The sequence below is a fragment of the Pseudopodoces humilis genome, chromosome 6 (genome assembly GCF_049639895.1).
Source record: "Pseudopodoces humilis isolate 2021_Gansu_Grassland_sample_001 chromosome 6, ASM4963989v1, whole genome shotgun sequence".
Taxonomy (NCBI): domain Eukaryota; kingdom Metazoa; phylum Chordata; class Aves; order Passeriformes; family Paridae; genus Pseudopodoces; species Pseudopodoces humilis.
Window position 1 is genome coordinate 71,125,056 of NC_142205.1, and position 15,950 is coordinate 71,141,005.

General features: G+C 48.7%; 1 protein-coding gene across 8 annotated transcripts in view; it reads left to right on the top strand.

Annotated features, from left to right (window-relative positions):
* The window catches only part of SLC4A4 (solute carrier family 4 member 4), a 144,073-nt gene that overhangs the window by 28,556 nt on the left and 99,567 nt on the right, over positions 1–15,950 (top strand). The window contains exon 1 of one of the 8 annotated variants that reach the window (XM_088056360.1): positions 678–865. The exons of the other annotated variants lie outside the window; for them this stretch is intronic. The gene's annotated coding sequence lies outside the window, so the exon portion shown is untranslated. Of the gene's footprint in view, positions 1–677; positions 866–15,950 lie in introns of those variants that run through there. 8 annotated transcript variants of the gene reach the window in all.

Consider the following 15,950-nt stretch of genomic DNA (forward strand, 5'->3'; position numbering starts at 1 on the left):
GTATCTGGGTAGGAGAGAGAAGGAAGTAGGACGAGGCTGGCAAGCAAGGTGAGCCCTGCCATGCTCGAAGCTAAGGAGAAGCAACACGTAAGGTACTATTTCCTTGGAAAACTATGCTGAACTGACTAAATTACGCTTCTATTTTTTTCCCCTGGGTTTCTTCTTGTTGGGTTTTTAATGTTTTTGAGGTTTTTGTTTGGTTGGTTTTTTTCCCGTGCTATGTGCTTGTGGCCCAGGAGCGCCCTGGGTCGTGCGTTTGCAGTGGCAGGGAACCTGCCGTGGGAGTATCCCGGCGGTGCTCCCAGGGAACGCATCCCCCCTGCTCAGGGGGATGGCATCTCCCGGCCTGAGGCACAGGGTGCCCGCGGCCGGGGCCACTCCCAGCCGGGGTGGGGGGGGTGTGCGTCCCGCGGCCGCCGCTGCCCTCCGCTCCCCGCTGTGGGAGCGCGCACCTGCCCCGGCGCGGCCCCGAGCTCGGGGCGGGGAAGCGCAGCCCCTGTCCTCAGACTCCTCCTCCGGGCTCCCCGCCCCGGGCCCCGTGACGCCGAGCGGCGGCCGGGGATGGGATGGGACGGGACGGGACGGGCCGGGATGGGGGCGGGTGAGGGGACGGCCGAGCCCGCCGGCGGCTTTAAGTGCGGGCCGGGGCCGGCGCCGCCAGCACAGCCGCGCTGCTCGCTCGGGCTGCCGCGGGCGCGCACCCGCACCGCCACCAACACGGCACGGAGGGGCAGGTGTAGGACCGCCGCCATGCCCCACTGAGGCCGGCCGCAGCCCGTCCGCAGAGCCCGCCCGCCGCCACGGCTGCCCCGCAGCCCCCGCCCGCCGCCAAGCTGGAGGAGCGCCGCAAGCCCGAGCCCCGGAGGTGAGTGAGCGGGAGCGGGGCTGGGAACGCCGCGACACCCTTCTGCCTCCTCGGTGGCTTCTTCGGTGCCCGGCTCTGCTGGAGGCAACTTTTAAAACGCGTCATGTTGTTTGAAAACTTTTTTTGCCGTTTCAGTTCATCTTCAGTGAGTTGTTAGCAGCCGCTGAATAGGCAGCCTCGTCTTTCCCAGGTTTCCAGTTTTCCACCTGGTATATGGTCGTACGGAGTGTTGTTTTATTATCCAAGATCAGCTCTTTGCTGTTTGTTTGCCCTTTCTGTGCTTCCTGTGAAGCGCTGCCATCCAGAGGGAGAGCACCCGGGGAAACGAGGATTTAACCATCTTTAGGCTTGTTCCTTTTTCCTTTACAACGTTAATTACTAATGGGTTTTTCTTTTGTTCGGAGCGCATCCCTTTAGCACTGGCGTTCAGGAGGAGCCCTCGGATGTGCGGGGAGCTCCCACGGCATGGAAAAAGGCACCGGGCTCTCCCCGAAGAGCGGAGCTTGGGGCGCGTAGCGGGAGCTGCGTGGAGTCGTTCCGCAAAGCTGCTCCTGTTAGTGAAGTTGGGTGCGTAAGGAGCAAGGTCGGGCCCTGGGGCAGACCGGAGCAGGAGCAGCTCCGTCCCAGAACTGCTCCATGTACTATATATAGGTACTTGCTCCTTTTGTGTCAGAGAGGTGAAGTCACCGTGCATCTGAACGTGCCTTGGTGCGTGTGCTCCCAGCTGCTTCGGAACTTGGTTCTGGTTGCTCCTATAATGTACAGATTTTCTGGTCAGGGAAAAAAAAAAAAAAGAAACTTTACTAGATGGGTTTAACAAAATGTGCAGAGCTGTATATATTGTGTGTAAGACAGAATGTGCTGGTAAGTGTTGGTGTGATAGGCTGTGGGAACATGCCTAGCTTGTACTTTGTTTGAGATCAGTAGGAAATTGTGCATAAAGAATAAGGTAGAGAGGCCCCCTGGCCAAAACAACCTTCAGGCTCCCGAACCCCAGCAACTATTGAGTGAGAGACTTCATTTTATTCTCCCAGTTTCCAGTCCTGCGCCGAATGATTAAACAGGACTGTTTGCATCTCTGCTTGCTCAGGGCATGTACGTGAGCTGATCTCTTCTCGTCTGTGCCCTTCCTTTCCCAAACTGCCATTCCATGCTCAAAGACTTGTTCTGGTGGCTCCTGGATTAGATGATGGAAGAGGTAATTTTGCAAAGCCTGGTTTCAGCTGGTGATTTTAGCTCTCATCAACTTCTCCTGCTGGTGAGGGTCAGTGGGATTGGAAGGGCAAATGCTAGTGCAATCTGCAGGGATGCTTCTTCAGCTTCCTAGGAAGGAAGCACGGTCTTTCAAGTTCCAAAAATAAAAAATAGGAGGATTTGTTTGTAACTTACGCTTTGCTCCTGCCGAATGTGAATTTCACATTTTTAGGAGCAGTGGCTGGACTTTAGGGAGCTGCATTCCCAAGATTTCAAGGGATTGGCAGCTGTAGCCTGCTGACCTCAGATGAGTGGGGAGCAAGGTGGGGTGGGGAGGAATTATGGATTTTTTCTTTCTTTTTTTTTTTTTTTTTTTCTTTTTACTAGCTCTGGGGAGGAGGGATGAAGCTTTAATTTGTGTGCACAGGGCATTCCTGGCAAGGTAACACCCTGCACTCATCCGGTCTGCTCCCAGCAAAGTCCGGCAGGATTTTCTGCAGCTCAGAGCTGTGCACGTTTTTCCTTTAAACCTCTATGTTACAGTTTTAAATCTTGAAACTTCTCTGCAGCTGGAAAACAGCCTCCTATACTGGTGCTGTCTTGTGGTATCACTTGCAGCAGGTTTTTAAGAGGAGCTATTAAAATGCAGTGGGTGTAGGGTAAATGCTTTGGTTACCGATGTCTTCAGCTGATAAGAAAGGGTTGAATTTATGAACAAAGTGCAATTCAAAGAAAAACATCCCTGTGAGGAGGAAGAATCTGTAACTCCTTTTGTTTTCAGATCTACCTGCTTATCAGAGAGGGTGGAGGAGCTGTGTGTGTCTCTGGCTGAAGGTTTTCTAATGCTGCCACCCTGGACAGCCGTAATAAAGAATATGCTGGAAGGTGTTTTGGGTAAGGTTGCGAAGGAAAATTGCTGCATGAGAGGCTAAAGAAAAAAAAACCTGTCCTTATTTTTCTGCCAGTAAGTTTGCAAACAGCTATTTGCAGTCGGAGGTGCTGCCTTGCCAGAAAGATGCAGTCATAAAGGCAAAGGTGTTGCTTTGAGAAGGGAAATACTGGGGGAAATGTGCTGTTTTGGGAGGTGGGTGCCCAAAACCAGGCCGTGTGGGTACAGCAGCGAGGCTCCTGTGTGTGTACGTGCCATCTGTTAGTGCGGATTTTCTAGTAAACCAATTTCTCTTCCTTAATTTAATTTCTTGGATTTTATGCCACGACATCGTTATGCACGTCCAAATCAAAACAAGCGTGGCTTTTACTGGTCTGCAGTCCAGTTCCTCCCCACGGGCTGGGAGAACCAGAGGACTTGGAAGGAGGGTTTGAAGGTGCCTCGTTGCTGACGGCGCTCCGGCACCGCTCGGTCCCTCGGTGCCGGTGAGATGCCTTCACGGCCCCACTGTGAGAGCATCCTTGTCACGCTCCAGCGACCCGCCTCGCACGTATTTTCTGCGTGCATTAGGTTTAGAATTTGAGCTCTTGCTTTGAGCAAATTAAAAGGGTTCTGATAACTCCTCGTTCCAAGTCAATTAGCTGCTTCCGGCTTCAAATGCACTTAGAAGGCTCGGGAGGGGGGGAGTGCTCTTTGAAAACCCAGTAATAGCAGTTGATGGTTAATATTGATAAAGGAGCGCGTCTCTGTGTCACTGTGCTGCGTCTGGTGGAAGGGAAGCTCCTCTTTTGTGCTCCCTCCAAACATAAGGACTTGGATGGGGAGGCAGAGGTCTTTCTCTTGACTCTGCTAAGAAAGCTCTTCACTGCGCGGCTTGAAATTAATATACAGCTATAAAATGGTCAAGGTTGTAGTGAATTCCCCACAACCACTCAAGGCAAGGCTTCTGCCCCTGCCCTTGAACTTTGAGTCACTGTAGCATCTCGTTTCTCCTGAGTTTGCTCCAGGATTGTGTGCAGTTTGTGGCAGGAATGCTTTTTATTGTTGTTGGACAGTGTCAAAGACAATTACTGTGCCCATAATTGGGTGATAAAACAGTGCGTGGCGTAAGTAAAAAGCTGCAGAGCTCTTGTTTTTCAATGGCTTAATTACATTAACTGAGGAGATAAAAATGTCTTTGAATTACTATCCCACAATTGTGAGTCTTTCACATCAGGAATGTATTTGAACATGCCATAGGGACTGGCAGAAGTTGCATGGGGATTTATGAGAAATTTGAAAATCAGAGAAAACTGCCTTTCATTTCTTGGCGTTCAGTTTGATTTGGAGCAGTGGATTTCTGTCCAGCTTCAATAGGCATGTAAATCCATGCTGCCTGGAGTATGGCTGAGCCTTCTGAGCACAGCAGAGGAGGTTGCAAATGGCCCTGGTTTTAGCTGATTGTCTTTTCTCACCAGAAAAATCAGAAGAGCTGATTCCATGTCAGCAATATCAGACTCCTTTGAATCTGCAGCACAAATGAGCTTTCAGCTTCTGAATTCCAGAAATGTGTGCTCTTAGGAAAGTTCACTCTGCTGCCAAGGTAAAACAGAGACTGAGGGGGGATTTAAAATAGATTTATTATTTATATATATATATATATATATATATATATATATATGGAGAGAGAGAATATGGCTGATCTATCTATTTTCTATTCCTAAGGAGATCCTTTTAGTGGGGGAAGAGAATTTTCCAAATGTTCCAAATGCGAATTGTATTATATAACTAACTTTATAGGGGAACAGCATCATATTTCTGTTTTGCCAGCATATAATAAATACTTGCTAAATACTCTGTATTAATTCTGTCTCGAAATAAGCCTTAATTGTCCTTCCACACGTATCGATCCATACTTCTGGTGTGCCAAAGTGAGTTGAAGAACTTGGTGGTGGGAATTGTTCCATGAGTTCTTTTAAGACTGAGGATTACTCGAATCACTTATTTCTGTTATTAATGGTGATTATAAAAGCTATTTAATTTTATTCAGATTATAATTAGTAATGCATTGTTATTAATACACTTATGTATAATATATAAATAATACAGAGCTATGGTAGCTCTTCTTTTGACCTCTGCGAGGTGGCTGCTGCTCATTGGTGAAGTTAATGAAACAGGCTGATATTTGATGTGATTGTTCCCTGGGGGAGATTGCATTTTACTTTCTTTTGAAAGTTTTCATAATGAGCTGATATTATGCAAGAAGTGCTGGTGGGTTTGCATGTGCAACAAATCTTTGGGTTGTTTCACTTAGGAGTTATTCCTGTGGTGTGTTCTGTCTTTTTCTGCTACTTCTTCTGAGCAAAACATGCAAATGCTTTGATTTTGATGACTATGCAGGCGTGTAATCTGACGTCAAAGACAACAACTGAAGTGGTCTTGCGTGCCAACTACTTACCTTTACTAATTTTTTTCAGTTTTCTCTCTTTTTCTCTAACTTTTCCCTCAGCAGGTGCAGAAACAGAACTTGGTTCTCTTTTTCAACGGTGTGTGCAACTTGAAGATTATAGTATTTTCCCCTTAAGCTTTTTTAATAAGTTTTTATGTCATTGTAATCACATCTTGAAGGTTTACTGAACTCATTTCAGCTCTTAACCTTGAACAGAAGGTTGCAAAAGTTAATTGCTTTTATTGTACCGGTGGCTGTATAACACTTCAGACACATTGTCAGCCCTTCGACACAAGCGTAAAGGTCTTTGCACCAAGGCTGCTAAATATGAGATGGTTCAGAATGAAGCTGGGAAATAGTTGCTCAGTAGCTTAGGGAAAAGTGGCATTTGAGCACATCAAACCTGTCTGTTGCACTGGAATTGAAGTGTCTTTCTTATACACGGGAATTGGTCCTGCACATTTTGCTGAGGTCTCAGAGTTGGTAAATGTGGTCATCTCGAAGCGGATGTTACCTAAATTCTTGTTAATTTGTCTAGTCTGAGCTCACTTCCCTGGCTGACACTTGGTGCATTCAGCAGACACAGAGCATGGCTCAAGACCGGCAGCCCTGCTCAACAGGGCTGCCTGTGTGTCCTTCTGGGCAGGAACAATCACCCCCAGGGGAGAATAGATGGGGCTTTGTTCTCTTGTGTCCCCAGCAAAGCTCCGTTCCAGAGCCTCGGTGGCACAGCAAGCCAGCGTGTGGTGCCATGGGAGTGTTCCACATCCATTGTTTGACATCTCATGATCTCTTAGGTGAGCACTAACAGGGTTTGAGCAGTACTGTCCCAGTGGAAGTGTCAGTGTGGTGTTCCACGGAAAGCAGTGTTTGTAGTGCTGATAATGGAGTTTCAGTGCAGGAACACCTGCATCACTGCAGCGAGAAAGGCTGGAAATGTGGAGCTCTTGCTTAGTCCCGCTAAACACTTCAGCACAGGTGACTTCTGGCCTTGAGGCAACTCAGCTCCATGGCCTTTAAGGCCATGGGGTGAGTCCTGCATGAGTAGTTCCACCAACATGAACGGAAGATGAGATAGGACAGTGTGTGGGGAGAATCCATCAAGTGGGGCCCAAGGGGTGCAGGACAAAGTCTGGATTGCAGCCATGAGCTGCTTGCAGGGTGGGGTTGTAAATCAGTGAAAGACCAGTGCAAAGTCTTGAGTGCATCTTTGATAGGCGCTTAGAGGGTGGTGTTAGAGAGAGGCTGTAGAATAGAATATTGATTTAGAGTTGGAATGAACTTAGAGCCATCATTTGTCCACCTACCTGGCTTGTCTTTTAGGTCCCAGCTCACCTGTTGGATGACATGAGTGAATTTTTGGAAAAAATACCTTGAATAGATCCTGAAATGCTCTCAGTTTCAGAGTGGGCTTGTATCTCTGGCGTGTTATTGGCACATCACTGGAATGTGCATGGAAAGGAGATTATTGCTGCCTAAGAGCAAGAATTGCTTCTACCGGAACGTGATACGTGCAATCATTCCCTATAAGTCTGTGAATGCGTCTCACTCGGGATAAAAGACTCCTTTTCTCCCCTTTAATCAGTGGTGAATGATCAATTTCTATACTGAAATTGGGCTTTAGAAGCAAAGGCAGGCTGTCTCACATGGCATACAGCTCCCGTGTCATCCAAGCTTGGAGAAGGTCTTCTGTGTCCTTACGTGTCCATTGGGCTCTCCCGTGTTTGGGGAAGAGGTTTTGCCCTTTGCCTGACGAGGCGGATGCGCGGTTCCATCCGTGGCACTCTGGGGGGCTCTGGCTTGTACTTGGCACCTTGCTGATCTTTGGGTCTGCTGGGCTCTGTGTTGCCACCTTGGCAGCGCTCTGAAGTTCAGCCTGAGAGCCTGCTAGCGTGGAAGGAATGCGAGCAAGCCTGGGCTCGAGCGTGGGCTTAGGCCCGTGCTTGGTCGGCAAGGCAAGCCCAGGCGCCCTTGCTCGTCTGTTGTGGGCACGGAGCTCCAGGCAGGATGCTCTGACTGCTCAGCCTCGTGGCTTACTCCTGTTTGCAGTATAACCTGAAGGAGTGGACGTGTAACTACCATCCTTGTACTGTAATCTAACCTGGGATGGATGCTCTGGACCCGTGAACAGAACGGTGGAACGGCGGGAGTTGCTGCAAAAGGAAGACCTCCGTGTTTCCAAAGTTTTGCTTGGATCACGGATCTCTTCCCTTTGCCAGGAATACAGTGTGTAAATTTTGTTGAAAGGGAGTATGCTGCAAAACAGTCCTGTGAAAAAGCCCTGACTGTGTGTTCCAGTGTCAGAATCCTCTCCAGAGACTGAGTAAAGGGAGATAGTGTCTCCAGCTTTTAAAATGATTACTCGAATTAAAGATCAAGCTAAAAGAGCCCAGTTCACTGAACATTAGCTATGCAACTTAATTTGTTAAAAAGCATTGGAAAAACAACTTAAGCTCATCCTGCTCAAAATGTCTCTCCCAGCAAGTAACCTGGATGTCCCCTGAATCTTGAGCAATGGGGGAGTGTAGAGATTCCTGTGAATGCTAGAAGTTTCTGTAATAACCTTTCTATGAAGGGAGTCATGCTTCTTGAACAAACCTGTTTCTGCCTTTTTAATTCTAAGTGATGAATAGGACACCTTTGCATTAGGTATTCCTGGTCCAGTAATGCCTTGGGCTGCCAACAGCTCTGTTTCCCTGGAAAGGCTTGACTTGTGACACGGTGAAGGTACCTGTGGATTTTTGCAGAGAGGTCAGTTCAGGTCTGGATGTGACCCTTAACTTGTGATTCTCAGAAATATCTATGAAGTCTTGGACTGTGGTATCAACCCAACTTTTCTGGCTCTGTTCCCAGACCAGTCATTCCGCTTAGCAATAAATAAATGCAAGATAATGGATGCAGATAACTGGGATTTAATATTATCGTAGCCCATTTCCCGTTTACCTTGAAACAGCCATGTTGCAATTAGGTGCTGGACATAAAGCCTTTCTTTGTTAACAGGTGTCTCCAAGAAATGTGTGACTAATGACTGTGTCTGGGCCCAGCCGTGGTGGCCCTGACAGCTTAAAAAAGGAGTGTAGAAGCTGCTTTATCCTGTTGTGCTTATATGAATATCTGTTACCAAAGCAAACCATTTCAGGCCTGTTACATACACAAAGTTGTTTTCCCGAGGCTTCTTCTGAAGGCACAGCTGCCTCCAGTGTTTTAGACAGATGCATCTGGAACAGAGGATGAGAGCAGGTGGTGGGTGATGGACACGAGCTGTGAGGTGCTCCAGCATGTCCTCATGCATGGCCACTGATGCTTCAAGGTGTACCTGCTGCAGCACGGGCCCGGCCAGCTGCTTTGACAAGTACCTTCTCCAGCCTGGAGTTGCCCTTTGGGGTGTCATGCACAGGTCACAGCCCACCGGCTCTAGCTCCCACTGGAGTTGCAGTCTCCCCAGGATAGCAGCGCAGTCGCCCTGCGCTGGCCCCCGACGTCACGGTTGCTGTTATCGGAGCGTTCCCAGGCCCAGCAGAGTGGCCTGATAAGCACCACGGTGAGCACCGAGAGCAAAAGCCACCCCTGAGCCGCCCTGAGCCGAGCTCTAGGCGCCGCATGCAGCCAGGCAAGCGTGCCCATGGCAAGACAGGAGCCTTCTGGTTAGTATCCATACAGCTGTGACAGCTGTCAGTTCCACCTAGCACGTTCCAGTCAAATCTGCCGTTATTCTGAACCCTTTGTGCCCCGGATTGGGGGCCGAAAAGGACTGTCCTGATTTAACCCCAGCCGGCAACCGAGCGCTGCATCACTGCTTGCTGGCTCCTGCAGCAGGAACTACAGCATTCGTGAGTTCCCATGGGTGAATTGTGTGTTCCCAGCACAAATCCAAACCGTAGCCCCGTGCTAGATACTGAGAGGAAAATTAGTTGTACCCCAGACAGGGCAGCACAGAATGTTATATCCGCAGTGGTTCTTGAGGATGCCTTTGAGTTGATAGCTCCTAAAAGAGAAGTAGCGAACTCTGCTTTATACGGAGTTCTGGAAGAAGAGGGAAGAGAATGTGGGACCTATAAAATAATTTTTATAGCGCTTGCTCATGTTAAGACATGATGGCTTGAAACCCTAGTGGGTAAAGGGCTGAGTTGTACAGGCACATGGGAAATCTGAAGAGAACATTTGAGGAATGCCTGGGAAGTTGATGTTTATGGACTAATGATCTGGAGTCACAAAGAACCAGCTGCTGTGCAGGGAGAGGAGCTCATTCCAGTGACAAACGCGTGTAAGTGGCAGTAGAGGAGGGTGAGTAGCCTTCCTCTGGTAAAGGAAGACGTAAGTGATCTTAATTTTTTAGGTTTTCTCTATCCAGAGAAGGATTTTTTTTGTAGTCCATTCCTAGATCAGATGAAGTTTTCTAGACACTGAAAGAAAGATGGATGCTAAAATGTCATTTTCTCTTCCCTTGCAGAAGTCTGCTTGGTCTTTTGTCCAAGCTCAGTAATCATTACAGTGGTGTTTAGGTTATTTGGGAGGACACAGGACGTCCTGCAGCAGCGCTGCTTATCAGCATCACTGCGTTCCTACCAGCTTTGTCCCACAAGTTGTTCTTCCGGACAACATTGATGGGTCACAAGGAAGGAGTTCTGAAGTAGCTGTGAGTACTTTCTGGCAAGAAATTACTTTTCAGTTCTTGGGTTGTTGTTTTCTTCAGAGTCTTGTTTTAGGCTGGTATGAATAAGTCTATTTTGAGCTGCCCTTAAATGGATGTCACGTAGAGGACAGTCTTGTTAAAACTTGGGAGTTGCCTGCTCAGCAGTTGGGTTCTGCGCTCTTGGCTGTGGTTGGAGGATACAGTGAATCCAGCTTCAGGGCTCTGAGAACCAAATTAAGAACCTGACTCTCCCATGGAGCAAAATGCCAGTCCAGAAGCAAACACATTCTGCTGGTGAGGCGAGTTGAGCACTGCTAAATGGATTGCCTTTATGCAGGATCATGCGTTGTCTGCTCATAGCACTCTGCTTTTATGCTGCATCATGTTCCTCCCGTTGGAGCCGGTGTCCTGGTGAAGGAACCCATATCGCTCCATCCGCTGACTAATGCCGTGAGAACGCGATCATGTGCCCCTGCCTGCTCTGGGCCAGACTCTTTATTAATGACTAATTGGTCTGCAGGGCTGAGTGGAAAGATCACGGGCTCGGCCCGCTCCTCGCTGCCATCACGCGCCCAGCCGAGGTGTCGAGCGGGTCACCAGCACGCATTGCCCTCACGAGCTGCGTGGCCGGAGGGGCACCTGAAGGTGCTGCTTGGCTCCGTGCTCCAGTGACCTGTTCCTTAGAGGTGTGCAAACCCCCCCTTTGCTTTCTCTGCAGGCACTGTCAAATGTATGGCTGTGTGGATGAGCTCTCTGTGGGCCAGTGGCCGTGGCAGTGAGGTTCCCCCAGACAGTCTGACATCCCGGTGGCTGTCGGTGCTCTGGAACAGCTCTTTCCTACCAACCTGACATCACTGACATTTTGAGGAGAGGAAGTTTTCCTGCCTGTGGGTATGAGTCTGGTTCGTGGTAGCCGGGGACCACGCATATGGTTGTCCCAACAGCCTGATCACAGCCCCCAGAAGGCACAGGAGATGCTCTCCCAGAGCAGCATCTGTGGCCTTGCGGAAGGGAATTGTCACTTGCAGTTGTGTTTCTGCTTTGTGATCCTTGTGGGTATCGCTTGTGAGGGACCTTTGTCCTTCTGGCTCTGTGGCTTGTTCTGGCATAATCGGTGTTTCGTTGAGCACTTGGCACTCTGGGGAGACAGAATGGCAGCCCAGGTCCGTGCTGCTCTGGGTTCTGACTGACTCTCTTCTGACTGGAGCTTAAATTGGTGGAAGTGATGAAATGATTTTTTTTGCTTTAGTCTCAAGTAATAAAATAACTTGGTTTTGCATTTCACTCCCTTCTCTCCTCTTCTGTCAGGAAATGTTTCTTTATCTTCAGTAAGCTTCCACTGGCATGTGGTTCTGTGTTTTTTTGGGGTGTTTTTGTGGGTTTTCTGTGTTTTGGTTTGGTTTTTTTATTTCCTCTCATTTTTTTTTTTTCTTCCCAGTGCAGCCAGTGAAGGCTAGAAGGGCATTTAGTTTGAAATCTGGCTGTTCACATTTCTGGCTCTCAGGTCTGCATTAGTTTTGAGTGACTATTATTGCATTAGGATTTGATGCATGCACCAGGACCAATGCCAGTGACCTTCCTCAGCCGAGATTTTTGTCTCATCACCCCAGGGAATGGTCACTATGAAGTCTTCGGGACGAGCAGTTGGCACTGAAGTGAGGATAAGGCCAAAGCCCACTGTTTTTTTTGGCTGCCTAATATTTTTTGAGCTCTTTCTTCTGCCTGAGTCTTGTGTGTGTGCTGACATTTGGTTTGGATGGCTTTGCCATTCTGTTTTACTTTTACAGCTGTGTGTTCTCTTCACACTCCGTTGGAGGTGAACTCAGGTGGTATCACATCCCTTCTTACTTAGGAGCAGCTGCTCCAACGTGGAAGAATTGGAATTTACAGAGACTGTCACCTAATAGCCAGGTGAAGTTGGCATAATTTGGGGATAAGTGCGCTTTGAGAAGTTTCTGCTTGTGTAAGGCCACGCGAGTGGTTAAGCAGATTCCCAAAATGATCCATGTTAAAAATATCCCTTTTGCTGGATTATGTTTTTGAAACCAGCATATTGTGAATCCACGTATCGCTTCAGGATGCCAAGAACTGGATCAGAAACGCTGCGCCTGCACTCTGGGAAGTGCTGAGAGTGCATTAGCTCCCTTGGCTGCTTCAGATATGTCCAAAATGTTTTATACAACCAGGCTTTCTGCCTCTGCCAGCCAGAGCTCAGGTCTGGATTGTGCTGGATCAGGTCTTGCCTGTCCTCCTCGCAGCAGGAAGCCAGCACACTCTGTACCCATGTTACCATCAGTGGTCCAGAGCTCTGTGATGCTTTTAGAGGGGCTTCAGCATCTCAGAGGTGGTTGGGAAGGTGTTGGTGGGACAATATGCAGCTCTAGGAGTTGTGCATTTAACAGTCTGAAGCCTGAGGGAAGGGAAAAGCTTCCAACTGTAATTACAGAGGTGAAGTTAAGCTATGAGCTAATTTCACACCTTATGTGTGGTGTGATTGCTATGGAGAACTTCCCCCCCCCCCCCCCAACCAGTCACAGGAGAGGACAAGTGCAGGAGCTAGCTGCATGCTGGGAAGCCAGGACTGAGCGTGCTAAGTTGTTTTCCCTGGAGAAAAGCAGCTCTGGGTGAGTGGTGCCAGTGGTGTGCTGCCCCACCCCTCATTGTACACACTGCCTGTTCCTTTGCTCAGTGGGAAATGGACTTAAACCCAGCACCGCCCATTCCAGATAACCCTTTTCTTTTAGACACAGGACCAAGCTGCTGGACTCTAACGTCCCCATTTGTAGTTGGAAGTTTGCCTCAGGATCATGCTTGCCGTGTCTTGCTTTTGGAGGTTCCAGGTGGGCAGTATGCAGCAGATGCTGGAAGAGTTCCTGCAGTTGCTGTTTCTTGGTGCACATTTCTCTATGGAGGTACCTGGATCTCCTGTCCTTTGCAAGTTGTCTGCTGAGCTGATGTCAAATACACGCTTGAGACGTGTTGTAGGAGCTTCTTAGCCCGTGGTACCTGCTCCTGTGACACAGCACACTTGGTCACAGATTCCTCTAAAAGAGCTGGGGACTGGAACAAGGAGCAGCTGCTGTTTAGACCAGCATTGGTTTCAAACAGACACACAGTCAAGTATGAAGTTGCCTCTCAGGCATAAAACTGTAACAAAAATATTGCAGGACATGACATTGTCACAGTAATAAATAGCCAACAACAGATCAGATGTCACAGGCTGCCTTGAAATAATAATTTTTAGGAAAAATCCACTACTGCTTATGGGTTTAAAACCTGACACCACTCTGCCTCTAGAGAAAGCCATTTTTTTTGTGATTTCTATTTCATCCATTGCAGAAAACAGAGCTACAAAAATGTCTGGTTTATGTTAGCCTCAAACAGATACATTCATAATATTTGCAGTCCAGAATAACTCCTTCCTGTGGATTCATCTCATTTGAGTCCATCCCACAAAGCTGCTTCTGAAGTGCAAGCTTGAACTCCTTACAGGGTGTCTCTGTGCCTTTTCCTGGCTGTAGCTACGTGAAACACAGCAGATGGATGTGGGATGTGTCAGGAGCCAGGTGCCTGGCAGCAGAGGCTCACCCTGTCCTGGAGAGGGGCTTGCACTGAGATCCTGCAGATCTCAAATGAAGCTTGGAGTGCAAGGCAGCCTTCTCCTTGCTGAGTCCCCAGTTCTAGCTCCATGGTTTCCTTGAGGAGAAGGAAATGAAGCCGAAGAGGCAGCTGACTTTATCAGTTTTTATAGTCATGTTGTTTTATGGTAAGTCATTTAATCACAATGAAGCAAAGGCTTCAACTGTTACACCTGTCCCGGCACCTAGTGCCAATGTTCCCCTTAAGTTTCTCTGTGTTTTGATAGTGTTACTTTATTGTTTGTGCAGAAGAAAGCTGTAACTTCATTCACGCCCAATCGCTTTTCCTAGTAGTTACTTCATTTCTGGAACATATCCAAGGCCAAGAGTTCTTCCCAAGTTGTCGGAGATCAAAATTGAAATCCAAATGATGGGACTTATTTTGCCATCCTGAATTGAAATGATTCTTATCTTGGTTTCAGGAAGGTGCTCTCATAGACTTAACCTGTGAGTTGAGATAAAACATTTAGAGTTCCTGACGTTCCAGTCTGTAAGAGTTTTCGAAAACAAGATTTAGTCAAGACCTAAAACTCATATTTAAATCCTGTCATGGGACTTCATTTCAATCCCTGAGAACACCTCCGTAGAGGGAAACGTTTCACCTAAGGAGATGACTTAATTGGGAATTTATTTGGTTTATAAATATTACAGTGCAAGTTCTTTGTGTGGAAAGCAGAGGGTTCTGTCCTGCTTTGCTCTGGGTGAGTACAGCCTTTTGCTGAGAAAGCTTGTAAATAAATGCTGTTTTAGAGCTGACAGGGGAAAATGCATCCAGGATAAATTTGGCAACATGTTCCAAAAGTGCATCAACCAGGCTGTGCTGAGTATAGTCAGAAGCTCTTTTTTTTTTCTGTGGCAGAGCCCATGTGCAAATATGTGAGAAACCCAGAAGACATCAGGGCCCTAAAAAGGAATCGGTCACATTAGGTCTGTTTATTCACGCATTTGTGTACGGGCTGCGAGAGCATCAGCTGGGACCAAGTCTCCTTCCTGGTTTGCTGTTTACTTGGCCACTACAGTTGCAGTGTCTGAACGCTTCACAGGTTGCAGAGAGAGAAGAAATAATGTTATCTCTGTCTCCCTGCAGGCTGCTGACAGAAGCAGGGTGTTTGGTTTGCTGACTCATTCCTTTGGGGATGCGCATACACGTCCCCACACACACTTGGCATCTAACCTGGGTGGCTTGGTGAGGGCACTGCTGGCAGTGGCAGGGAAGCTTTTGGTGGCTCTTCTCTCTGCTCAGGTCCAGGACCTGAAGGTGGGAACCTTCAGGTCTGGCCGATCCACCTGTGCTGATCCGTCTGTAGTTGGAGGTTGGATGGTGCTGGTTGTCACAAGGAGTGTTGGTCACACCTGTGGGGAGCAGTGTGGGGCTGTGGATGTTTCCTACCAGAACAAGTCTCCCCTTTTGTGTTTGTGAGCTACGTGGTGAGGGGGAGCAGTGTGTGGCAGCTTGAGGGGTAAACCTTGTGGGATTTGGGACCTGCCAAACAGCTCAGCCCACGACGCTCCGTGCGTGGTTTGCTTGGGTTTGCCTTTTCTCCTGCAGCATCCCCATCCATGCCTTCCAACTCCAGTTCGATCACGGCAGTTTTCAGAGGAAAAGAGTCTTGACAGGTCACTGGTGCTGTGCTCTGTGAAGCAGACAGGGTGGTTGACTCTGCAGCCACAGGAAGATGTTACTTTTCCCTTGGCTCTCCTGGGAGAGTGCCCGGCTTCCCCGCAGCCGGCTGGCAGAGCTGCCGCTGGGCAGGGACCCCGTGGGCTGGCAGCTCCCACCGATCCGTCGGGAGCCCCGCTGCCGGTGCTGCTGCTCTGCGACCTGGACTTGTCCCTCCTCCCTCAGCCCCGACCACTCCACGCCCCAGCTCACTGGCTTGCTCTTTAATGTGACTTTCTCACGGCTCCGTGTTACTCTGCTTCAGTTACGGAACTGGCTCCGTTTCTTTTTCCTTGTGCAGTTTAGAGTTTGCTGGAGTTTCTTCCTGGTTGCAAAAGCCATTGGAAATGGGCAGAATCGTAAAAGCTTATCAGTGAGCAGTAACTCTGCCCTCTGGCTCCCCAGCTCTGTTACGCGTTGATTCGCTCCGGCGAGTTGTAACTCCGCGCAACATCTCGTGTTGCCACATCAGTCCTTCTTTATTTACGCCAAACACCACTTTCCCTCTCTCCTGCCCTCCAAGTTTCACAGCTCTGGAGCTGAGCAGCCGGGCGGTGGCAGCACTCCATCTCCTGGGATGATGCCTCCGCCTGGAGCAGCGCTGGCAACGCTAACTCCGAGGTTCCTCTCCGCTTTCGCTGCC